Raw genomic sequence first — 26,618 nt, forward strand, 5'->3', positions numbered from 1 at the left:
ATGAGGGTGGTGAAGCACTGGCACAGGCTGCCCAGAGAGGTGGGAGATGCCCCATCCCTGGAAACATTCAAGGCCAGGTCGGACGGGGCTCTGAGCAACCTGATCTGGTTGTAGATGTCCCTGCCCATTGCAGGGGGGATGGACTGGATGACCTTTAAAGGTCCCTTCCATCCTAAAGCATTCTATGATTCTATGATTCTATATACATGTACATATATATAAAAGTTTATATATATACACACTCTCACAAAATGTGTATACAATATACATATATACACATACATTTAAATATATACATTTAAACATATACATTAATATACATTGTCGTGGTTTAACCCCAGCCAGCAACTATGCACCACACAGCCGCTCGCTCACTCCCCCCCCGGTGGGATGGGGGAGAGAATCGGAAGAGTAAAAGTGAAAAAAGTCATGGGTTGAGATAAAGACAGTTTAATAGGTAAAGCAAAAGCTGTGCGCAGAAGCAAAGCAAAGCAAGGAATGCATTCACTACTTCCCATCGACAGGCAGGTGTGCAGCCATCTCCAGGAAAGCAGGGCTCCATCACACGTAATGGCTACTTGGGAAGACAAACGCCATCACTCCAAACATCCCCTCCTTCCTTCTTCTTCCCCCAGCTTATATACTGAGCATGATGTCATACAGTATGGAATAGCCCCTTTGACCAGTCTGGGTCAGCTGTCCTAGCCATGCTCTCTCCCAGCTTCCTATGCACCCGGCAGAACATGAGAAGCTGAAAAGTCCATGACCAGCGTAAACTCTACTCAGCAAGAACCAAAACATCAGTGCGTCATCAACGTTATTCTCATCCCAAATCCAAAACACAGCACTCTACCAGCTACCAAGAAGAAAATGAACTGCTCCCCACCTGTATGGACTAGTATCTCAGCTATTAGGAGTAAGCGTCCCTCTCCTCAAGAGAGAGGATATAGTGGATACACACCACCGGCCACCTTGTGGTTTTATCTGTGTGACCATGGAGAGGACATGAGGAAGTGGGATGGAAAAATCTACCTCGACCCTAGAGGCACGGGTACGTGAGTTGCAAGGAAAAACAATGACAAAAGGGGGTTCTTCCAGGAAAGTTGCTGCTCCAGTTTCCAGTGAGCAGTTCCCCAGGCAGAGTAGAAGGGCTGATCTTACTCCTGATCTTATTAAAGGGACTTCTGATTCGCATTTACAAGAAGTGAGTAACGAATGCTATGACCAGGACTAGAGGGGCCCTGCCTCCAGCCAGGTGGAGGAAGGGGACAACCGGGTTTACTGGACTGTGTGGATTCGATGGCCTGGCACATCAGCCCCACAGGAGTATAAGGCTCTAGTGGACACCGGTGCACAGTGTACCCTCATGCCATCAAGCTATGAAGGGGCAGAACCCATCTGTATTTCTGGAGTGACAGGGGGATCCCAACAGCTGACTGTATTGGAGGCTGAACTGAGCTTAACCGGGAAGGAGTGGCAGAAGCACCCCATTGTGACTGGCCCAGAGGCCCCGTGCATCCTTGGCATAGACTACCTCAGGAGAGGGTATTTCAAGGACCCAAAAGGGTACTGGTGGGCTTTTGGTATAGCTGCCTTGGAGACGGAGGAAATAATTAAACAGACCCTGCCCGGTCTCTCGAAGGACCCTTCTGTTGTGGGGTTGCTGAGGGTCGAAGAATAACAGGTGCCAATCGCTACCACAACCGTGCACCGGCGGCAATATCGCACCAACCGAGACTCCCTGATTCCCATCCGTAAGCTGATTTGTCGACTGCAGAGCCAAGGAGTGATCCGCAAGACTCGCTCACCTTTTAACAGTCCCATATGGCCAGTGCGAAAGTCTAATGGAGAGTGGAGACTAACAGTACACTATCGGGGCCTGAACGAAGTCACGCCGCCGCTGAGCGCTGCCGTGTCGGACATGCTAGAACTTCAATATGAACTGGAGTCAAAGGCAGCCAAGTGGTATGCCACGACTGATTTCGCTAATGCGTTTTTCCTCATTCCCTTTGGCAGCAGAGTGCAGGCCACAGTTTGCTTTCACTTGGAGGGGCCTCCAGTACACCTGGAATCGACTGCCCCAGGGGTGGAAACACAGCCCCACCACTTGCCATGGACTGATCCAGACTGCGCTGGAACAGATTGAAGCTCTGGAACACCTGCAATACATTGATGACATCATCATACGGGGCAATACAGCAGAAGAGGTTTTCGAGAAAGGGAAGAACATAGTCCAAATCCTTCTGGAGGCCGGCTTTGCCATAAAACAAAGTAAGGTCAAGGGACCTGCACAGGAGATCCAGTTCTTAGGAATAAAATGGCAAGATGGACGTCGTCAGATCCCAATGGATGTGATCAACAAAATAACAGCCGTGTCCCCACCAACCAGCAAAGAGGAAACACAGGCTTTCTTGGGCGCTGTGGGGTTTTGGAGAATGCATATTCCAAATTACAGTCTGATCGTAAGCCCTCTCTGTGAAGTGACCCAGAAGAAGAAGGATTTCAAATGGGGCCCTGGGCAACGACAAGCCTTTGAACAAATTAAACGGGAGATAGTTCGTGCAGTAGCCCTTGGGCCAGTCCGGGCAGGGCAAGATGTCAAAAATGTGCTCTACACCGCAGCTGGGGAGAACGGCCCTACCTGGAGCCTCTGGCAGAAAGCACCAGGGGAGACTCGAGGTCGACCCCTGGGGCTTTGGAGTCGCAGATACAGAGGATCCGAGGCCCACTATACTCCAACTGAAAAAGAGATATTGGCAGCATATGAAGGGTCTCGAGCCGCTTTGGAAGTGGTTGGCACTGAAGCACAGCTCCTCCCGTGACTGCCGGTGCTGGGCTGGATGTTCAAAGGGAGGGTCCCTTGTACACATCATGCAACTGATGCTACGTGGAGTAAGTGGGTCGCACTGATCACACAATGGGCTCAAATAGGAAACCCCAGTCGCCCAGGAATCTTGGAAGTGATCATGGACTGGCCAGAAGGCAAAGATTTCGGAATATCGCCAGAGGTGGAGGTGACGCCCGCTGAGGAGGCCCCACCGTATAATAAACTGCCAGAAAATGAGAAGCGATATGCCCTGTTCACTGATGGGTCCTGTCGTCTTGTGGGGAAGCATCGGAGGTGGAAAGCTGCTGTGTGGAGCCCTATACGACAAGTCACAGAAACTGCTGAAGGAGCAGGTGAATCGAGTCAGTTTGCAGAGGTGAAAGCCATCCAGCTGGCTTTGGATATTGCTGACCGAGAAAAGTGGCCAGTGCTCTGTCTCTGTACTGACTCATGGATGGTGGCAAATGCCCTGTGGGGGTGGTTGCAGCAATGGAAGCAGAGCAACTGGCAGCGCAGAGGCAAACCCATCTGGGCTGCCGCATTGTGGCAAGATATTGCTGCCCGGATAGAGAACCTGGCTGTAAAAGTACGTCACGTAGATGCTCACGTCCCCAAGAGTGGGGCCAGTGAAGAACATCAAAACAACCATCAGGTGGATGAGGCTGCTAAGATTGAAGTGGCTCAGGTGGATCTGGACTGGCACCATAAGGGTGGATTATTTCTAGCTCAGTGGGCCCATGACACCTCAGGCCATCAAGGAAGAGATGCAACATATAGATGGGCTCGTGATCGAGGGGTGGACCTGACCATGGACACTATTGCACAGGCTATCCATGAATGAGAAACGTGCGCTGCAATCAAGCAAGCCAAGCGGTTCAAGCCTCTCTGGTATGGAGGACGATGGCTGAAATATCAATATGGGGAGGCCTGGCAGATTGATTATATCACACTCCCACAAACCCGCCAAGGCAAGCGCCGTGTGCTTACAATGGTGGAAGCAACCACTGGGGGGCTGGAAACATATCCCGTGCCCCATGCCACCGCCCGGAACACTATCCTGGGCCTTGAAAAGCAAGGCCTATGGCGACATGGCACCCCAGAAAGAATTGAGTCAGACAACGGGACTCATTTCCGAAACAGCCTCATAGACACCTGGGCCAAAGAGCATGGCATTGAGTGGGTATATCACATCCCCTATCATGCACCAGCCTCCAGGAAAATCACACGATACAATGGACTGTTAAAGACTGCACTGAGAGCAATGGGTGGTGGGACATTCAAACACTGGGATACACATTTAGCAAAGGCCACCTGGTTAGCCAACACTAGGGGATCTGCCAATCCATCTGGCCCTGCCCCATCAAGACTTTTATGTACTGTAGAGGGGGATAAAGTCCCTGTAGTGCACATAAAAAATATGCTGGGGAAGACAGTCTGGGTTACTCCTGCCTCGGGCAAAGGCAAACCCATTTGTGGGATTGCTTTTGCTCAAGGACCTGGGTGCACTTGGTGGGTGATGCAGGAGGATGGGGAAGTCCGATGTGTACCTCAAGGGGATTTGATTTTGGGTGAGAATAGCCAATGAACTGAATGGTATGATGTTAATTGCTATATAATACTGGAAGTCATCACCTCAATGATTACTATGTGCCATATCAACAGTATACAGTAAGAATCACACAAATTCAGTAAGAAGGAACGGCTGAGGGAGCTGGGGTTGTTTAGTCTGGAGAAGAGGAGGCTGAGGGGAGACCTTATTGCTCTCTACAACTGCCTGAAAGGAGGTTTTAGTGAGGTGGGGTTCGGTCTCTTCTCCCAAGGAACAAGCGATAGGACAAGAGGAAACGGCCTCAAGCTGCGCCAGGGGAGATTTAGGTTGGATATTAGGAAAAACTTCTTCACCGAAAGGGCAGTCAGGCACAGGCTGCCCAGGGAAGTGGTTGAGTCCCCATCCCTGGAGGTATTTAAAAGCCGGGTGGACGTGGTGCTTGAGGACATGGTTTAGTGGTGGACTTGGCAGTGCTGGGTTAATGGTTGGACTCGATGATCTTAAGGGTCTTTTCCAACCTTAATGATTCTATGATTCTATGATTCTATGAAATGTTTTAGAGGCATAGCCTATAGACTAAGGAAATTATATCTATGTGTGTGTGTGTCTCTCTCTCCCCCCCCCCCCCCCCCCCCCCATCTCAAAAGACTGGAAAAGTGGTGGTGATTAACTGGAATGTATTGGAAAGTGTAAGACCTGGGCATGACATATATGGTATGGAATAAGGGTGGATATTGTCCTGATTTCAGCTGGGATAGCGTTGATTTTTCTTCCTAGTAGCTGGCATAGTGCTATGGTTTGGATTTAGGATGGGAATGATGTTGCTAACACACTGATGTGTTAGTTGTTGCTGAGCAGTGCTCACACTGGTCAAGGACTTCTCAGCTTCCCAGGCTCTGCCGGGTGCACAAGGAGCTGGGAGGGGGCACAGCCAGGGGGGCTGACCCAGACTGGCCCAAGGGCTATTCCATACCGTATGACGTCATGCCCAGTATATAAACTGGGGGGAGTTGACCCGGGGACAGCAATCGCTGCTCAGGGACGTGCTGGGCATCGGTCGGTGGGTGGTGAGCAATTTTATAATGTATCACTTGCTTTGTATATTATTATTGTATTATTACATTATTAATATTACTACTACTACTACTACTACTACTACTGTTGTATTTCATTTTACTTCAATTATTAAACTGTTCTTATCTCAACTCACGAGTTTTCTGACTTTCACCCTTCCAATTCTCTCCCCCATCCCACTGCGGCGGGGGGAGTGAGCGAGCGGCTGTGTGGTGCTTGGTTGCCGGCTGGGGTTAAACCATGACAATTTATTAAATTCAAGAAGAGTTTAGGAGTAAGCTGTGCCCAGTGCACATTATAAACACTCTGCCCATTTAGGGCATTCTTAAGTCTTTCTCAGTCAGCTCCATGTCAAGGGGGTAATCTTGCTAATGTCTTTCCAATAGGGTCCATATACAATTTAGGTGCTCATAAAGAGTTTCTGACTCACCCACTAGCTGACCTGTGCAAAGGCCAGGATCTTAATCTCAAGAACTGGAATACTGGCCTCTGATTCAAGCCCTCTGTCAAAGAAATGCAATGGTTGTCCTAAGACCTGCCTAGAATACACTGTTTAACAAAAAATAAAACCAAACTCAGCTTGCTTCAAGGAAGCGAGTGGAGATTCTGCCCGATGTCACTGCCTGGCCGACGCAAGACTCAAAGATTTTCCTGACATGTTCCTTCACAGATAAACATAATAACTGTAACAATAACTAGTGATCAACAAATACTTCTTCTGACTAGAGACTCCTGCCATGTTTCCTTTAATTGCCTCCCCGCGCAGTCTAAATAAGAGTTGTGCCTTTTATTTCCTGCTTTCCTCTTATGATCAATGACAGGTTTCCTATGAATTGATTGTCAGAGACTTCTCTACCAACCTAGAAATGGGATCTCCACCACGGGCATCTCTTTACAGTGATTCAGTCTTAGCCTTGATGTGTTAGTATTGAATAATACTATAATAAGTAATAACAACAATATAGTGATAATAGCAGGGCTGATAATGATAGAAGCAGTAGTAACAAGAAAAAAAAAAAAACAATAAGCGATAAAGCACCAGCTCTGGAATAATATTATTGCTAAAAAAACATGTTTGCTTGAAAGAAGAAACCAATTAATCAGAGCTATGCAAAGATTAGCAAAGAACCTCCCATTTGCTGAAAATAAGCATTTATTCAACTTCAGCATATCTGGAAACAAAAGTGGTCAACTCAAGAGTTACTCATGTCCCAGACAAACAGTAGAAGAAAAGTAGAAAACATTTATGATGCTCTTAAAACTTGCTTTTCATCAGAAAATTTCCTAGTAGCTCTGTGCTACCATACAGTAGAATGGTACATTCCAGGGGTGGTACCATAGTATCATCGTAGTATGAGATGGTCAGTAAGACCTGAACACAGATGGACAAAGGTAGATCCATGTTGTCAATCTGAGCAGCTGCAAGGCCAAGCATGAGTTATGATAGGTCTGATACAAAAATTTGGGAGGCCATTTCAAAGCACAAGTGGGAAGTTTCATATATCTCTACTCTGAATATTAACAAACATAAACATTGGGCTAAATCTTAATTATGATGGTGTTTCCCCTTCACATATATGTTACTTTATTTCTTTTAAAGATTGTTTAGATTATAGATAGACCAGTTAGATTAATCACAAGGTCCTCCTCAGTTATGGGAGATGGCAAGCAGACAAAAATCAATCTTTCTTGACTTATGGGTACGTCTATATCACAGTCAGGATGTGGAGGCTGTAAACATACATATGGAACCAAACCTAAATTAATCTGATAAGCTGTGAAGATGCGGTGACACAGACTTTAACTTAGGCTATGCAAACCTGTCTGGGACCTTCTATGCTTACTTGAGTGAGTAACATCCTGAAGTTAATGATGCAATGATTTCACTGCTATTGGTTCAAGTAACACACAGTCTGTCAGCCAGCCAGCGCATGACAGGTTATGGATGGGGAACACTGCACCCCAGCGATCCGCAGCTGGCATGAAAAGCTGGTTGGAAAACAGCAGTGCTCAGAGGCCCAAATTTATACCGCATAATAACTCTGTCCTGACAGTGCCAGAGACCATGGGAGGAAAAAAGTGTCTTAGACTTATTATTACTGCTGCCTCTCTCTTCTCAGCTGGTTCATGCAAAGTCCAAAGTTCAAGTAAGTTTACCAGAGCCCAAGGCCACTGTGAAGATGTAAAATCAACTGAGAATTAAAGGCTCCAGTACATTATGTGCAATATAGTCACTGAAGCCTGATGCAAGTTTCTCAAAACTTGTGTAGATGCATCATTTTTTTTCTGCTTTTTCCTCTTCAACATTGCAGTGTTAAAAAGCAAAAAGTTATTAAAAACAGCAACACGTGGTTAGTTTAGAAGCCTTATCAGGGGGAAGGCTAACAAGGCAGATATCCTGGTGGGAGTCTGTTACAGACCACCCAACCAGGATGAGGAAACAGACGAAGTTTTCTACAAGCGGTTGGCTGAAGTCTCACAATCCCCAGCCCTTGTTCTCTTGGGAGACTTCAACTTACCAGATATCAGCTGGAAATACAACACAGCAGAGAGGAAGCAGTCTCGGAGGTTCCTGGAGCGTGGGGGAGATGATAGATAACTTCCTGACGCAGCCGGTAAGGGAGCCAACCAGGGGAGGTGCCCCGCTGGACCTGCTGTTTACGAACAGAGAGGGCCTGGTGGGCGATGTGGTGGTCGGAGGCTGTCTTGGGCTCAGTGACCATGACATGACAGAGTTTTCGATTCTTGGAGAAGTAAGGAAGGGGGTCAGCAAGACCGCTACCCTGAACTTTAGGAGGGCAGACTTTGGATTGTTTAGGAGTCTGGTTGACAGAGTCCCTCGGGAGGCAGTCCTGAAGGGCAAAGGAGTCCAGGAAGGCTGGATGTTATTCAAGAAGGAAATCTCAAAGGCGCAGGAGCAGGCCGTCCCCATGTGCCGTAAGTCGAGCAGGCGGGGGAGAAGACCAGCCTGGCTGAACAGAGAGCTTTGGCTGGGACTCAGGAAAAAAAGGAGAGCCTACCGCCTTTTGAAGAAGGGGCAGGTGACTCAGGGGGACTACAAGGATGTTGTGAGGTTACGCAGGGAGAAGATTAGAAAGGCGAAGGCCCAGCTAGAACTTAAACTGGCCACCACCGTTAAAGATAACAAAAAATGTTTTTACAAATATATCAGCGACAAAAGGAGGGCCAGGGAGAATCTCCCTCCTTTGTTGGATGCAGAGGGAAACTTTGCCACGAAGGATGAGGAGAAGGCTGAGGTACTTAATGCCTCCTTTGCCTCAATCTTTAATAGTCAGACTGGTCATCCTCGGGGTTTTCAGGCCCCTGAGCTGGGAGATGGAGATAGGATGCAGAATGAAGTCCCAGTTGTCAAAGAGGTGGCAGTCACTGACCTGCTCTTCCACCTGGATGCTCACAAGTCCATGGGGCCAGACGGGATCCACCCAAGGATACTGAGGGAGCTGGCAGAGGAGCTGGCCAAGCCACTCTCCATCATTTATCAGCAGTCCTGGTCAACCGGGGAGGTCCCAGATGACTGGAAGTTAGCAAATGGGACGCCCCTCTACAAGAAGGGTCGGAAGGAGGAGCCAGGGAACTACAGGCCTGTCAGCCTGACCTCGGTGCTGGGAAAGGTCATGGAACAGATCATCCTGAATGCCATTATGCAGCAAGTGCGGGACAACCGGGGGATCAGGCCCAGCCGGCATGGGTTTATGGATGGAGGTCCTGCTTGACCAACCTGGTCTCCTTCTGTGACAAGGTGACCCGCTTGGTGGATGAGGGGAAGGCTGTGGATGTTGTCTACCTGGACTTTAGTAAGGCCTTTGACACTGTCTCCCACAGCATTCTCCTGGAGAAGCTGGCTGCTCACGGCTTGGATAAGTGCACTCTGCGCTGGGTTAAAAACTGGCTGGACGGCCGAGCCCAGAGAGGGGTGGTGAATGGAGTCAAATCCAGTTGGCGGCCGGTCACGAGTGGTGTTCCCCAGGGCTCAGTGTTGGGGCCGGTCCTGTTCAATATCTTCACTGATGATCTGGATGAGGGGATCGAGGGCACCCTCAGTAAGTTTGCAGATGACACCAAGTTGGGTGGAAGGGTCGATCTGCTGGAGGGCAGGAAGGCCCTGCAGAGGGCCCTGGCCAGGCTGGATCGTTGGGCTGGGGCCAACTGTATGAGGTTCAACAAGGCTCAGGGCTGGGTCCTGCACTTGGGGCACAACAACCCCAGGCAACGCTACAGGCGTGGGGAGGAGTGGCTGGAGAGCTGCCTGGCGGGAAAGGACCTGGGGGTGTTGGTCGACAGCCGGCTGAACATGAGCCAGCAGTGTGCTCAGGTGGCCAAGAGGGCCAATGGCATCCTGGCTTGTATCAGGAATAGTGCTGCCAGCAGGACCAGGGAGGTGATGGTGCCCCTGTACTCGGCACTGGTGAGGCCGCACCTCGAGTCCTGTGTTCAGTGTTGGGCCCCTCACTCCAAGAAGGACATGGAGGGGCTGGAGTGTGTCCAAAGAAGGGCAACGAAGTTGCTGAAGGGTCTAGAGCACAAGTCTTATGAGTAGCGGCTGAGGGAGCTGGGGTTGTTTAGTCTGGAGAAGAGGAGGCTGAGGGGAGACCTTATTGCTCTCTACAACTGCCTGAAAGGAGGTTGTAGCGAGGTGGGGGTCGGTCTCTTCTCCCTAGTAACAAGCAATAGGACGAGAGGAAATGTCATCAAGCTGTGCCAGGGGAGGTTTAGTTTGGATATTAGGAAAAACTTCTTCCCCGAAAGGGCAGTCAGGCATTGGAACAGTCTGCCAAGGGAAGTGGTTGAGTCCCCATCCCTGGAGGTATTTAAAAGCTGGGTAGATGTGGTGCTTGGGGACATGGTTTAGTGGTGGACTTGGCAGTGATAGGTTAACGGTTGGACTCGATGTTCTTAAGGGTCTTTTCCAACCTTAACGATTCTATGATTCTATGATTCTATGATTTTGGAATTGTACATACACACAACACATTTCAGCCTCACTCATCCTGTGCTCTCTGCTCCAACCTCTTCTCTTTCTTTCTTACACTTTCACAAGCTGTTTTTCTGCCTACATCAATTTCCTTGTTTGTAACCACAATGTATATTTGCTGAAGCCTGGACAGTCCCAGTACACTTGAACATGGTAAACACGGCATTTCACAATGCTCTCTGTGCTTGGATATAAAAAACATGATATTTCCTGAAAAGTCAGTTTCACTAAACTAAACCTTGTGGAGTACTAAAAAAAAAAAAAATAGATGCAAGTGCCCACAGAAATGTAGGTCACGCTAAGAGCTTTCTCTTCTACTTGTTATTGGTGGAAATTGCCCTCCTTGCAAAAAACTGATTTCGTCCTTCTGCTGGGTAAAAAGAGATAAACCAGAAGTATAATAGCTACACATTACTGTTCTGTAGGGAATTTGACTTCTATACACATCTACAAGGCAACTGTGAATCATGCATATATTAGGTTGTAAAAGATTTATTATGTTTTTAACTGATGTGTTCTCAGCAATTATTTCACAGAGACAGTTGTTGAAGATTGCCATGTTTTGGTTTGCTGGGGCTTGACATAAACATTTTCTTTCTAGTCTCCTGAGTTTCATTTTGGTTTTTGTGTTTGCTCAAAGTCACGTCAGCAAAAACTTGCTGGATTTGTCTGATCGGAAACTGAACTGGTGAGAAACCTCTGAGCTTTGCAAAGTTACAAGCTGGAAGAAAAGCTGGGCTAAGCGCTGTTTGCAGTTCAGTGCAGGCTGGCGCTCCGTGGCAAGCAGCAGTCAGCCACCATACGCCTTCATTGCACCATGAGTCCTGCTTCATTCAGACACCAAGAGCTTTTTTTCCTTGAGCAGCACACAGAGCACAATGCAATTTAAAAACTTTTGTTACAGATAATCTTCATTGCATGTTGTGCACTTTTGTTTCTTTTTCTACTGTTCTGCAGATACATAACAATGCTGCTTTTCAAGGCCAAGGCTATTGCTAAAAGAGCTGACTTTTTTCCCCCTAAAATGAACCTTGATACTTGAAAAGATTCCCCCCTCCTTCCCCCTCCTACAAATAGTCACGCAACTATTCGTAGATGAATATTTGCTTAATTAGTAGGGAACAACGATAAATACAGAATTGATGCACGTTGTTGCATCTAGTCAATAGTCACACTAGCATAAGCATAAGCAGTCTATATTTTAGAGATTTAAGCTCTAGGGATGTAACAGCATGCCAAAAGTGAAGAGAAACTGGAATACATTCCAGGACTTTTATGTGGCTTTATTTTTTAGAAAAATGAGAACTTGCTGTATTTCTTGTCAAAATTAATTGTCCCCAGAGACTGTTCCTAAACAAATGCTAAGTTTTTAAATCAGCAGTTTAAATGCATAAGAATGGGAAAATAAATCAGAATGGGATCAATATGAAATATGAGGCATGTGTCCACATAAGGCACAGTCCATATTGAACATCCTGAAGAAGGGAGACACTTGGATGCAAGGTGCTTAACTGAAGCTGGAGGTTTCTTGGACTGCCAGGAAAGCCTGTGCATCCCTCCTCATTCCTCCTTTGTCCCTGTCCTTCTCCAGGCTACTGTGCTCTGCCCGTGTACCCCTGTGGGCATTGCTTTCTGCCTCTGAGGTGGGTGGACCAAGCGCAGGAGATAAAGACCTACATCTAAGATGACCCCTCACATGACTGGATGCTTCTTATTATTCTTGCAATATAACAGCACACATTTATTCCTAATGCACTGTATATCATGAAGCTTTAATAATTGTTTACATGTTATGCATTTTTGTGACTGCTGGACAGGAATTTGTCTATGGCCTTCATAAGATCTTTAGACGAGAAGGACCCTTTCTGGCTGCTGAATCCACAGTCACCCTACTACTGAAGGCAACCAAGTCCTATAATCCCTGGTATATATTACTTTAATTGAAGCAAGATCAAGCCTTAGGCACAGGATACACATCCTAAGACTGTCAATATAATTTCAGATCCCAAACCCATCCCTTTCTAAATTGCTTACAAGGCCTTTCATGCATCTGTATTTTAACTAGAAGGCAGTAATTATTCAAGAATACAGCAGCAATACAGCACCAAATAGTTTAAAACACCAAATAAAAATCAAATAATGCATATCCAGGCAAAATTTCTGGGAGTATTCAGCTGTCAGGACATCTGCTCCCAGACTTTCCTGGAGGATGAAAATGAAGATCATAGCTAAACTGATGAAAATACCAGCAATAATGCTCAAGACAGTTCTGCAAAACTGGGTAAAAAAAAAAAAAAAGCATCATTTCAAGGTGACATATCACAACAGTTTTTGAAAGTCCCCAAACTCTAGTTTGTCTTGGAGCAAAAGCTTTCTATATATCTCAAACAGCACAGCAGCTAAAGCAGAGCCATTCTGGTCCTACAGATGCCAGGTTGAGGGCTCAGACTCAGAGAAGGTCAGGCTGGGGGACATATTCCTATTCCCTCCTGAACTTCCAGCCAAATACAGAACAACCTGATCGCTCCCAGCCTACAAAGCTGATCACAAACAATAAAAATGACTGTAACAGTTGGATTCTGGTAGCACTTGGTGTGTGCTTGGGCCTTTCTAAACATATAACCACACACAAACCTGGCCCCAAGGCCATTCATAATCAAGACAACATGTAATGAGACAGAGTAAGGGAAAATTAAGTATCATTAAGGAAAGGGCAGGGGGGCAGCTTCTTGAATGTCATTATTTACTGATAATCTTTTATCAGAACACAGGGACACATGGGGTACAGAAAGGGAACAGAAGGACAGGGAAGGTGGTAGCTTTGCAGGTTAACACCCTTATTTTCCTCCCTGCTTAAAATAGCTTATCCTGGTACACAGGAGTGATGCTTCAGTTTCTACTTTCTTTCTAAGAGGGTAGGCCGTTTCTATTTTGGCAGTTTATGAGTTTTTTCAAAAATAACCTACATCAAAGACTATGTGACTAACTTCACAATGAAAGCAGTTTCGGCCTTAGATTTGGAAAGTGAAAAAACTGGGAAAAGAGAAAGAAAAGAAATATTTCTGTCGCCTTGTTGCCAATGTGCTCCTGGGGGACGCAATGAAAGTAAACAAGGATTTCCAACATTGTACATTGTGCAGCTTTTGAGTCCATTATGTTGAAAGTGTCTTGCAAGCGAGAACTGACTGTGGGATGAGTTTTAATCTTTACTTGGAAGAAAGTACAGATAAGAACAGTACCAACGCATGCTTTAAAGGCAGAAGAGTTCCTACCCTTTTGTGGCATATCTGTTCCTGGAGGTCTGCCTAGAGATGGAATCTCTTCTGGACTATCAATAAAGGTATATAGTGTATAACCTACATTTATTCCCAAGAACCAATTTGTGCTTCCCAAGACGTTGAACCCAATTCTGTTTCTTTGGAAATCTAAGAAATTCTTAATAATCTTTTCTATTTATCATTCTGATCTTCATTACAGTTTCTTTGTCAAACAAAATACAGACTCGCAGAGCAATAGAGTTAGCATTGAATGATAAATCTTTGTTGAGAATCATTTAGCACATTGCTGCTTTGCAGCTTTGGCCCCAGTCAGTTTAAACAGCATACTCCTGATCAAGATTTTGGGAGACATAATAAGAAAACCTCTGGCCATAAAGATGAGATTATTTTAGCCAGGTTCTTTGGAAGCAAAATGTAGCTGGGAGATAGCAGGTAAGCAAGAGGCTCTAAAAAGCAGTTGTGCGTTTGTTTTTTGTTTTTTTGTTTTTTTTTTTTTAAGATCACCAAAAAGGAAAATGGATCCTTTCAATTTGGAAAAAAAGAGGTCTTCCAAAGCTCATGTGGAAGGCTTTTATGATGTGTTTTACCTAATGTTTTTATGACAATGACTTAAAGAATGATAAGTGAAATCCATATTCCTCACTCTGAAAAGAAATTATTTGCAGAATTTTCTGAAAAGAAATTATTTGCAGAATTAATACTTTTCTTTCCAGAACGAGCTGGTAGGAAATATGAAAACTGAAGTGACATGCTTTAAAACCTTATAGCTAAACTTGCTCATGCAGACATATATATTTCACTGTAAATTCTTGAAAGACTAGTGGATTTAGATATGTGTATAAGAAATGTCTGGCAAGTAGAGTACCTCAGTACACATGCCAAGTGAAGGAAGGAAGCCCAGACAACAGAAAAGAAAGAAGAAAAATACCAAACTTTAGGCTTTGAGCAGGGAGTCAGAAGATTAGATTTCAAGCACTGCCTAACCTAATGGGCCTTGATCACAGATGGGAGCTCTAGCTGCTTTTGTAAAGCAATTTAAACATGACATAGGAAAATAGAAGATGACAGTAATCTCACCACACAAAAGGATTAGAGCAATCTGTTTCCATTGCTTGGGAGCACTGCAACAACAGTGCGTAGGTTGTAAGATTAGACAACATACCAACCTACCTACATGCATGACAGGGAGGTATAAAGACACTTGACAAAATGTTCTTCTGGCAGCCAGAATATTCTAATGAGGCAATCACAACTTCCTGGAAATGGTGAAAATATGTCAAAGCCAACTTTATGGGATACTGTGTCTTGGCAAAGATCTTATATTGACTTTGCAGGGGGGAAATTAGCAATATGCTTAGCTGCAGTTAATGCTTATTCCAGACAACTAAAGTGGTACATATGACAATGATTTTGGCAGCTAAGACAATAGAAAGTATACATGTTGCATATGATTTTGCATAAGGAAATCATATGGGAGCGTGACAAACATTTGGGACTGAATTTTTTTTCATGGGGAATATAAGATTTTCCCCAAAGGTCCCTGTCAGTTTAGCTTATCACTTAGCACCACCACACATTAGCAATACTCATATAAAGGCACGAGCAGAGAAATACAGGTAGAGCCCTTAAAATACTGCAAAATTTCTTTAGTTTAAAGGTCAGTATCACAGATCACTAGACAGAAAACATCGTCAGAGCAATTTTTAAATGACAGTACTGCTTTAGTTTTATATGGTAAGACCAGATGCATCTGAAAAAAAACCCCAACAAACATATAAAAAACTCAGAGAGTAAGAAATTCTCAAAATAAGATTCTCAGGGTCATACTTTATTGACCTGTTATTACTAGGCAATGGCCCTCTCTTCTTTTTTGCATCTTAGTCAAGGTAATGTATGGTCCAATTCAGGGCTTAATAAGACTGCTGAGCAGAAATACCAACATCAAGAGCATCACTCAGGAGTAAATGCTATGGTCAATGCAAAAATTGTTTAAGAAACATATGAATATTCAGGTCAAAACAAAACATGTAGCCATGGACTAGTGTGCAAAGCTCCTAATAAATCAGTCTTGCAGTCTCAGAACCTTCAGTATCCATCACAAACCAATTAAACAAACAGTCACATCCTTCATGGAGGCTGCAGCACAAAGCACCAGTTTGGAATAGTGGTCTCTGAGGGTGAAGAATTCTCATTTCAGGAACTTGTTACTGAATTCCTTACTGGAAGTGATCAATCTGAACCCAAACTGACAGTGTTTAGACCAAACCGTAACCTGTTCCAGGAACGCGTTCCATCCTAGGAAGGATGTATGTGAAAAAATTCCATCTGCAGGATGTAATCGTTCATGCATGACTGTATGTATTGCTTAAAAATGAAGACTATTGGTAGCTAATAAATGCCTGAAAGCAGTTTGAAAGCATTCAAACTGCAATAAATTATTTCCAAGTATTCTTTGATTTAAATGCCCACATAAAAATGTTTTTTATTGTAATTAAATGTATAGAATCATAGAATGCTTTGGGATGGAAGGGACCTTTAAAGGTCATCTAGTCCATCCCCCGAATGTAATTAAATGTAATTAATTGTGTAATTAAATTAATTAATTTTTTGTAATAAAAATTAAATGTAATTAATATTGTAATTGTTATTTCTCATACTGCATTAGCTGAATCAATCCACAAATCTTACAAAGATACTTCACATTCTTCCCATTAATTTTCTTCTTAAAATCAACCAAAACTTTTATCATTGGACCAGTCCTGGATTACACACTAAACCTTGAGTGAAAGCTGTCTGGTGATGTGCTAAGGAAACATATGAATTTCAGCCCTCAATAGCCACCAGACAGGTTTGCTGACGCTTCTTGCAAAGAGGAGTACCTAACTTGGCCTTCTCTTTTCCTTTCCTTCTGTGGGATTTGGGCTCCATGCTCCCATTAATCACCCTCGGGTAGCTGCATCTTTGGTGCAGAATATCTCCTTGTGGCTTGGACTTCCTGAACTCACACTTTGTTTCTACTGCTTTAGATAATACTGTGACTGCATGTGCCGAAAGACGAGCAGGCGAGGGAGAAGACCGTCCTGGCTGAACAGAGAGCTTCGGCTGGAACTCAGGAGAAAAAAAGAGAGTTTACCATCTTTGGAAGAAGGGGCAGGCCACTCAGGAAGACTACAAGGATATTGTTAGGTTATGCAGGGAGAAAATTAGAAGGACAAAGGCCCAGCTAGAACTTAAACTGGCCACTGCAGTTAGTTAAAGATAACAAAAAATGTTTTTACAAATATATCAGTGACAAAAGGAGGGTCAAGGAGAATCTCCCTCCTTTGTTGGATGCAGAGGGAAACATCGCCACAAAGGATGAAGAGAAGGCTGAGGTACTTAATGCCGCCTTTGCCTCAATCTTTAATAGTCAGACTGGTCATCCTCAGGATATTCAGCCCCCTAAGCTGGGAGATAGAGATGGGAAGCAGAATGAAGTCCCAGTTGTCAAAGAGGTAAAAGTCACCGACCTGCTCCTCCACCTGGATGCTCAGAAGTCCATGGGGCCAGACGGGATCCACCCGAGGATACTGAGGGAGCTGGCAGAGGAGCTGGCCAAGCCACTCTCCATCATTTATCAGCAGTCCTGGTCAACCGGGGAGGTCCCAGATGACTGGAAGTTAGCAAATGGGACGCCCCTCTACAAGAAGGGTCGGAAGGAGGAGCCAGGGAACTACAGGCCTGTCAGCCTGACCTCAGTGCTGGGAAAGGTCATGGAACAGATCATCCTGAATGCCATTATGCAGCAAGTGCGGGACAACCGGGGGATCAGGCCCAGCCGGCATGGGTTTATGGATGGAGGTCCTGCTTGACCAACCTGGTCTCCTTCTGTGACAAGGTGACCCGCTTGGTGGATGAGGGGAAGGCTGTGGATGTTGTCTACCTGGACTTTAGTAAGGCCTTTGACACTGTCTCCCACAGCATTCTCCTGGAGAAGCTGGCTGCTCACGGCTTGGATAAGTGCACTCTGCGCTGGGTTAAAAACTGGCTGGACGGCCGAGCCCAGAGAGGGGTGGTGAATGGAGTCAAATCCAGTTGGCGGCTGGTCACGAGTGGTGTTCCCCAGGGCTCAGTGTTGGGGCCGGTCCTGTTCAATATCTTCATTGATGATCTGGATGAGGGGATCGAGGGCACCCTCAGTAAGTTTGCAGATGACACCAAGTTGGGTGGAAGGGTCGATCTGCTGGAGGGCAGGAAGGCCCTGCAGAGGGACCTGGCCAGGATGGATCGATGGGCCGGGGCCAACTGTATGAGGTTCAACAAGGCTCAGGGCCGGGTCCTGCACTTGGGTCACAACAACCCCAGGCAACGCTGCAGGCGTGGGGAGGAGCGGCTGGGAGCTGCCCGGCGGGAAAGGACCTGGGGGTGTTGGTCGACAGCTGGCTGAACATGAGCCAGCAGTGTGCTCAGGTGGCCAAGAGGGCCAATGGCATCCTGGCTTGTATCAGGAATAGTGTGGCCAGCAAGACCAGGGAGGTGATGGTGCCCCTGTACTCGGCACTGGTGAGGCCGCACCTCGAGTCCTGTGTTCAGTGTTGGGCCCCTCACTACAAGAAGGACATGGAGGGGCTGGAGCATAGCCAGAGCAGGGCAGCGAGGCTGGTGAAGGGTCTGGAGCACAAGTCTTATGAGGAGCGGCTGAGGGAGCTGGGGTTGTTTAGCCTGGAGAAGAGGAGGCTGAGGGGAGACCTTATTGCTCTCTACAACTGCCTGAAAGGAGGTTGTAGCGAGGTGGGGGTTGGTCTCTTCTCCCAGGTAGCAAGTGATAGGACGAGAGGAAATGGCCTCAAGTTGTGCCAGGGGAGATTTAGATTAGATATTAGGAAAAATTTCGTCACGGAGAGAGTGGTTAGGCATTGGAACAGTCTGCCCAGGGAAGTGGTGCAATCACAGTCCCTGGAAGTATTCAAAAACGTGTGGATGTGGTGCTTAGGGACATGGTATAGACTTGGACCAGGCAGCTAGGTTAACGGTTGGACTCGATGATCTCAGATGTCCTTTCCAACCTTAACAATTCTATGATTCTATGATTCTATACCTTGAGTTGTTTCATATGTTCTTTAATGAATAAAATTTTGGATCTTATATCTTTGCTAGAATGATTCATATTTAATACTTTGAATCAATTCTGAGAAATTAATACTTCTCTTGTACTTTGTTATGAGACAAGGTATCAATCAATGTTATGTCACATTAGTGATTCATTAGTCAGACTTCTGCTGAAGCCAATCTCATGACATTTGTATGGAAAACTTTTGTTCTTTATTGGTACCGTAGCTCAAAAAGTTCAGTACATTACAGTTTTCATTTTAACATAACACTATTGACTCATTTGCCTTTTCATTTTTAAGTCTGTTTGTATGTCAGGAATTCATGAATGGTATTCTTCTTGCCTAGTAATTTGGTTTCTCTAAATTGCATTCTGTCTTCCCAGACAGTGGTTGTTATATTCCAACATGAATTTCCAATGTTATGTTGTAAGGAAATCCATTGTTTACCGACCCGTTTGAAATTGGGGCAGATGAAAGGGCTCAGCAACTCTAAGGAAGTAGTTTTTTATTTAGATGCCTGTAAAGGGGTTCATTGGAGTAGCATTTTTACTACAGGTCCGCAAATTTATTAAATTCTAGCAGCTGTAATGGCAACAAAGGCTGGCTTGGGAGTCACAAAGAAGATAAAAAGAAGATGCAAGTTTCTAACCTTCAGAGGTCTTTTTGGTTCGGTCTTTTTCATTCTGACAGGATGAAGATGCTTCTCTTTCTGTCTATGCAGAATAAAGGGAGGGAGAGACACATCAAGACAAATGCAGTGAAAGAGGGGAGGTATCTCATAGACTTAAAAGGCTCAAAAGGAGTTGGGGAACACTCCATAAGGTTGACGAGTAATTGTAGTTTTTGGGGTAAGCGTATCAAAATTACTAAATGCGGTCAATAGCAGTTCATGGCAATCCATACAGAAGCCTCTGTTTTATAATTTGGATTTTATTAATCAGAAGTTCAAGGCATTAACAACTGCAGTGCACCAGCTACCGCAAAGCATTTCACTCTGATCCCTCCAAAGACCAGAAAGGAGAAAGGTCTAACACAGCATGTCAGTCACCTGTGGATTGTATAAGAGGGTGGAGGATATTGGCTTTGCTTTGGTTAGATCTTGCTCTGATTTGATTTTTTTCAATGGGAGTGTTAGAAAGTGTGATACCAGTATTTATACTATCATTCAGGGTGGACTATTTATTTTGTTCTGACTGAAAATAATTATTGACACAAAGGTTCAATAATTCAAAGGTTATTGTGAAAAAATGAAATGGAAAAGATTCAGAACAATTTGAGAGAAACTGAAAATAACCAGATTTGTCCTCCAAAGTTTTCCAGACATGGAACCCATAAACCTAGAAACTTAAAATGCACTTTTTGTGCTTTCTCTGGCATTATATAAAACATAACACCAAATATATTTTATATTATACAGTTCATCCAAAATATACCCTAAAGCAAGTCATAAAATGGAATGCACTTAGACACACCCAATTACGCTATAAAACCAGAATGCTATATAGCTATTAATCCGAGGTAATTCATAAATCTAGGCAAAACCACTGAGAATAAAGTAAATTAAACATAATAATTTTGATTTGGCATTTAAAATATAGTAAAAATAAAATATAAAACTCTAGGGCTACTGTCATGGTCCATTTGGATCTCTCAAATTTACAGGACAACGTACTCTCTGATTTAAACTTTATTTCATGAGCTCATCAAGAAATACAACAAAAAACCACGACAAACAGGGGCTCAGTCCCCTTTTCCCTAGACTAGTCTGTCACATGACTTTACTTGTTCACCGGTCAAGTCATAAGGTTTCATAATTTATAACCCGTAACTTAATTCATGCATGTATGAGAAAAAAAAAAAAAACAAAAAAAAAACAACTTAGTTACCTAGCCAATGGTGAGAGTGCTCATCCTTCCTCCTCTGTCACGGTGCAGGCATCCCCTGTATCACACCGGGAAGCGGGAAAGTCTCAGGAGTCCAGCTGCTGTTGGAACCACTTCAAAAGCTTTTTTGGTAAACTGATGATACCTTACAGCTTGGAGGTTTGGTCTATACCATTTCCATAAGTTAGTGAATTCTGAGGAAACTGCCAGACAAAAGATAATGGCTGCCGGAGACAGCAATGTGCAGGTGATAATGGTGCATAATGGCCCTTTAGCTCTTTCTGGCCACCTGTCCTGCCTAGGTGGTTCTCTCGCTTTGACGTAATGGCACTGCTCCCAGCATACATCAGGCCTTAGCATGAGCTGGGTTAGCCAAAATCTGAGCAGGAGTTGAGTGAACAGTCACAGGCTATATTTTGAAAACTCATCCTTTTGACTTGTACCTGTAAATTACAGAATCAAGTTGCTGTAGTAAAAGCAAACTTGTACTAAAATAAGTTATGTCACAAACATGTTTCCTTTGAATGTTTATCTACTACACTGCACTGGCATATGAAATACTTAGATGAGTAAATAGCATGCATTGCAGGGGCTTTCTCTTTTAATGATTTCTGTCAGTAGTAAATGTCACTTTTTGACATTCATCTGCCTGCAAAATCAGACATCTGAAATCCCAGATTGGGCCAAAGTCCATTGGAGTCAATGAACATCTAACCATTGACTTTTACAGGCATCAGATCAAACTACAGGAGACCTAAATGGCAAGAGCAAGTCACTTCTGGAGCAGTGTTGCAGCCAGACGTGGTGGCTGTGCCTAGTCTGGTAAATCTGCGCATGCTTCAAAACATTCCCAGACACCAGGACGCAGTCACCTAGGTGAGCCAACTCCCACAGCAGTCCCAGGCATGAACCTGGCCCATCCACCTCGTGCTCTCCTGAGCAATTTCTAGGCACAGTTTGGGAGTTTGATGATCCAGGGTCTGTTTCCAATAGGCAGTCTGCATGCAGCCAACCCGTTTTGGAGGTGAAGGCATATTACTGTCATAGACTCAAGCCACTTGGTGCCAGTTGGCTTTAGTGCCTGGAAGGCTCCTAGGCACTAGTGTAGATGTAGCTACTGTGAGTCAAGAAGTGACTCTTGCACAGTGTACAATAAGGTGGCCCTGGCCCAAATGTTTCTGAGTACTATGTGTCTCAGGGTCATATGACCAGCTTCTCAGCAGTCCTGGCTAGTGAGTAAAACTTGCCATGGAAATACTCATGTATTTCCTCAGTGAAAAAGATGCAGCAAAAAAGTATATTAAGAAACTGAAGAACATAACATTGAAATGTTGTGTAACCTGCTTGAATAAAGAGGGCTGTTGTATATCTCTATATGAAGAATGTGGAATATTAGCATATAATATTTTGTTGGTACACAATGCACATGTAAAGATAACAAAGTGTGCTAAGTATGCAGTGGCTGGGAAAAGCTGATCATCATACATCTGTTCAAAAATGGGTGAGGTCTGCCTGTATATTGCTGAATTAGCTACATTTGCACAGTGAGAAACTTGCGATAGCAGCAAGCTGAACTTCCTGTGATCAAGCCGACTTGCTGCAAAAAGTATGCAACAATAGCTCAGCACTAGCAGGCAAAAACTCCGTTCTGTGTATATATGAACCATATAGGGCAAGCCATAAGTATAATTCATTAGGATCTCTTATTTTCACCTCTAGTGCCTTTGTGTGTATGACTTAATCTTATGATCACTGTAAGCAAGCAGCAACATGAGCAGATTAACACATTGTTTTGAATAGTAGCCAAAGAGACCTTTGTGAGACACCACTCTGCTCACCTTCACTGGAGGTTGCACACTGTAACCCGGGGGAGGAGGCTGCTCTTCTGCAGCAGTGGTGGATGGGGGTAACCCCACGGGCTGACACTATCAGACCCTGCTGAGCTCTGCAAGGGTAAGCCCAGTGCTGCCATGCAAGGGGGGTGTGGGTGTGTCTACAAGTACTTTTGGAGATAATGGGTCCAATATGACAAATACTGGAACTTAATCACTTAAATGGGGTTTAGAGAGCTCAACACTTCAACATGAGAAGGTAAGGACTGGGTAAGCTTGGCCAGAATACAGGGAGCTCAGGTACAGAGTCAGATTTACCAAATTAGATGTTGAAGGCAAATATTTTATGATTCCCCTGTTTAGATAGGACACCTAATTTTTTTGACAAATTCATTAGATTATTAGGATATAGGCCTAAAATAAAAATGTATTTCTTGGCGAGTGATTGGACATGGGTAGAAAAAAACCTGATTGACATCTGCTATATTTATTTTGGAGAGTGGTTGTAGGGCGCGAGAAGACTTTGTCACGGTAACCCAGGATAGTTCGCCTCCCCCATCCAAGTATGTAGAGTCCCAAGCACGTCTTATCTTGTTACAGTAACCCAGAATAGTTCGCTTCCCCCCCCCCATCTGCACATCCCCTTGCATGAGCGCCAACTTGACAGCGAGCTGCGGATCTTGGAATTCGGACAACAGGACCTGCATTACATCAGTGAGTTTGCTAATGAGCAAAACAAGACATTGCATATATATGATATGTTAATCAGCGCAAGTTTTATTCTCCACTCCTGCGGTGCTTTCCTTTGAGCTTCAACCTTGAGCAGGGCTCTGCTGCCTCGGGTCTCCATTTTGACTATTGTTGGTATCCCCGGGCTCCCACCGTGGTAATGCTACACTTTCAATAAAGCCAAAGCTTTCACTTGCTGAGTGTCTTGCCTCATCCCTGAGGGATCCGCACCTGCTTTTCGCGTATAACAGTGGTTCAAGAGCACCCTGCCAGATACTGATGCTGGCTGGCGCTCAAAGGTAGAAGTGCCAAAATGAACTGAGCAAATCTTTTTTTTTTTTTTTTTTTTTTAATGTAAAGGAATCTTGGAAGTAATTGGAGAAAGACAACACAATAAATTGCCTCTTAAATTCTAATGATCAGTCCCATCTATTGCTTTGTTCAGCAATGATACCCTGAATATTCTGACCAGCTAATATGATGGGAGGAACTAATAGTGCTTTTGGGAATAAAAAATTGTGGCTGTCTGCATTGAAACAGGTGGTATAAATATGTTTCCGGTAATTCCATGGCTGTATAAATTGTAATGTAATTATAGAGTTCCTTAAATTGTCACAGCTCTATGAAGTATCATCTGTGGCTTCATTTAAAACAATTGCCTCCCTCTAGTAAGGGCAAAATATTCTGAAATAACCATCAAGCACATATGTCTGCTGGAGTCTGCAGTAAATTAAGAGATCGGAGGGTTGTGATTGCATAGCTGACCATTTTAGCATAGGCATCAAGCTAATATATTGACATTTTGCACTTGACATTGTAACCCTTTGTCTTTTCATTGCCATGAAAAATTGATGAGTGGTGACAACTCAAAAACACTCCTGTATCTTCAAAAGAAGGGGAAAAGAAGATGAGGCATCACTGGCATCTTAATGTCAGTGATCTCAACTACTCTGTGGAAACCAAATATCAGAGACAACTCCAGTGCTTTGGAGATACCAAAATATCTAGCATTCCCATCTTTTCACAGAGCTTTTGTCTTTCCACAAGCAGCATCTACATATTAATTACTTGAAGCCTACATCTGATGCTGTTATTTTGTGAGCAATATATGTGTTGGTGATGTGCTAGTGAAGTGCACAGATGGGAGGGACAGCAATTTAAGCTAAGCTAGGACCAAGGCTTCAGGGTGATCCTACATGATTTTAATGATGTGGTCTATTGCTTTATGCAGGCAAAAAATCTGACTTTCCTAGGCTATGCTGTGCTGGTGTGATTGCCTCCCTGCCTTACACACAGATGTAGCACCAGCGATATGGAGCACCTCTTCACAGTTGCTCTTCTTACAACTGCTCTTCAGCATAGCTTCTTATTTAGAAAAAACAGGTGACCTCATGCTAATTCTGTACTGTGGTGAACATGAAGTTTCTCCATCTCTGAAGTAGCTATGAGCGCTGAGGGCTTTGTCAAGATAATAAAATTAGAAGTGAGAGTTGTTCAGAAAGAGAAAAGCTGAATCTCATCTCAGGAAAGAGCCTTTGGTGGCCTGTGGGATCCTCTCTCCAATCTAGCAATGTTATCTGCTTTTGTCAGAAAAGGGAATATAAGATCATACATCCCTTCTACTCTTGCTTTCCTCTTTTCCCTTCCTTACCCACTAACAGAGGAGCTTTAGCCAGCCTTAATCGAGACATATTTGGTAAAATGGAAATTATCATCTGGAAAGCAGATAATTGAACTTGACCTATCATTCCCTTAAATGCTAAAATCAGACACTATTTCGTTTAGCTTTTTAAATTGTATTTGCTTTATATTGATTTTGCAGTGTGGCTTCAGGGTTCTTTACACACGTAGATCTCATTAACTAGTCAACCGATATGGAGAGGGAAACACTCAGTGTTTTTGTGGTGGCTCTGATAGATACGTACACAAGCTGCTGCAACCATCAACAAGGACAGCAGATCCAGTCAGGTCATCAATCTTTGGCTTGTCTGTGGAGGATATCTTTTAATGATTCCAGGAGAGGAAGCTTTTAATTATGCTATCCCTTCTAAGATAATAAAGTAATGGGCATACATTGCAAGGAGGAACTCATGCAACAGGAAATGGAAGGCAGAAGTAAGAACGATGCAACACAAGGGTCACCCATCCTCTCTCCACGCCTTGTAGTGGGCAGCAAGTCCATTGGTTCAGTAACCCAAACACTGCCAGCAGAGTCCTAACAAATGCTGCAATATGGATTTCACTGGATTACCAGCTCAATACTACACCACTAATTACTAAGGGTTTGTTTTCACAGCCATGAAGCACACAGGTATCTACTGCCTACACTGCCCTACATATCTCAAAGCCACAAAGACAAATATTCCATGAATAGGCCAGAAAAGAGGTCAGAGAAAAGGAGGTCACTGTAAAATTACCTTGAAGCGCATTATGATCCAAAGATTAGGGCAAATGTGTATGTTTGTCACGAGTAGAGGTTAAAGACCTGGACATAGGACCAGAATGTGTAAAAGAGACAAACTCAAATAAAAATAATGGAGTGGGCAACTAGTACCAGCTCTGGGTTTGGTCTAGGAGCCAATGTTTCTCTTCTACAGAATAATAACTGTGGACAGAAACTTACAGGCAGCAAGAAGACTTCTGTAGGAAATGTGGGGTCATGGGGGACTGAGGAAGGGGCTTGTCACACCAGCCAGATGGAAATGCCTGGCTGGAGCCATATACAAGTTGTGATTTACTCAGACACAAGTTATTGGGCTTAATACAAGGGTAACTGAGGGAAATTTAATGGCCTGTGACATACAGGACACGAATCTAGATGATCTAATGGTCCCCTTTTCCCCCAAGCACTATGAAAGAAAAAAGTGGAAAATTTTATATTTCTGTATAAACTTTTTATCTGGAAGAATATCAGATTTTTTTATTAATCACAGTAACCATCATATTTAGCACTTATGGTGTGCTGTGTGTTTTTGAAGAAGCATTTAAATGTGAACTCTAAAAGTGTGTATGTGTGTATGTGTGTGTGTGCCTCTGGAAGTACGAGAGTTACGAGTTAACTGAGACATTAGGCTTAATGCCCAACATTTGATTCTCTCTCAAAGAATGATCTTTAATAACTTTAGAGTAGATCAGACCTCTGTGCTGCATCTTGTCCAGATGAGATATGGTGCCTCCAGCATGCAACTGTACGAGTGCTACAAGACATCAGTTCATCACTGAATCACTGACATAACTTCTCAAATCAAAGATGAACAGATCTGTATGATACAGACTTCTTGTCTTTCATTGCAGTTCACATAGGCTGAGGGTGGGAATTATTACATACACATATTTTTCTGCCCCCCACAATAAGAATGCAAG

Source organism: Platalea leucorodia (assembly GCF_965183815.1).
Source record: "Platalea leucorodia genome assembly, chromosome: W".
Taxonomy (NCBI): Eukaryota; Metazoa; Chordata; class Aves; order Pelecaniformes; family Threskiornithidae; genus Platalea; species Platalea leucorodia.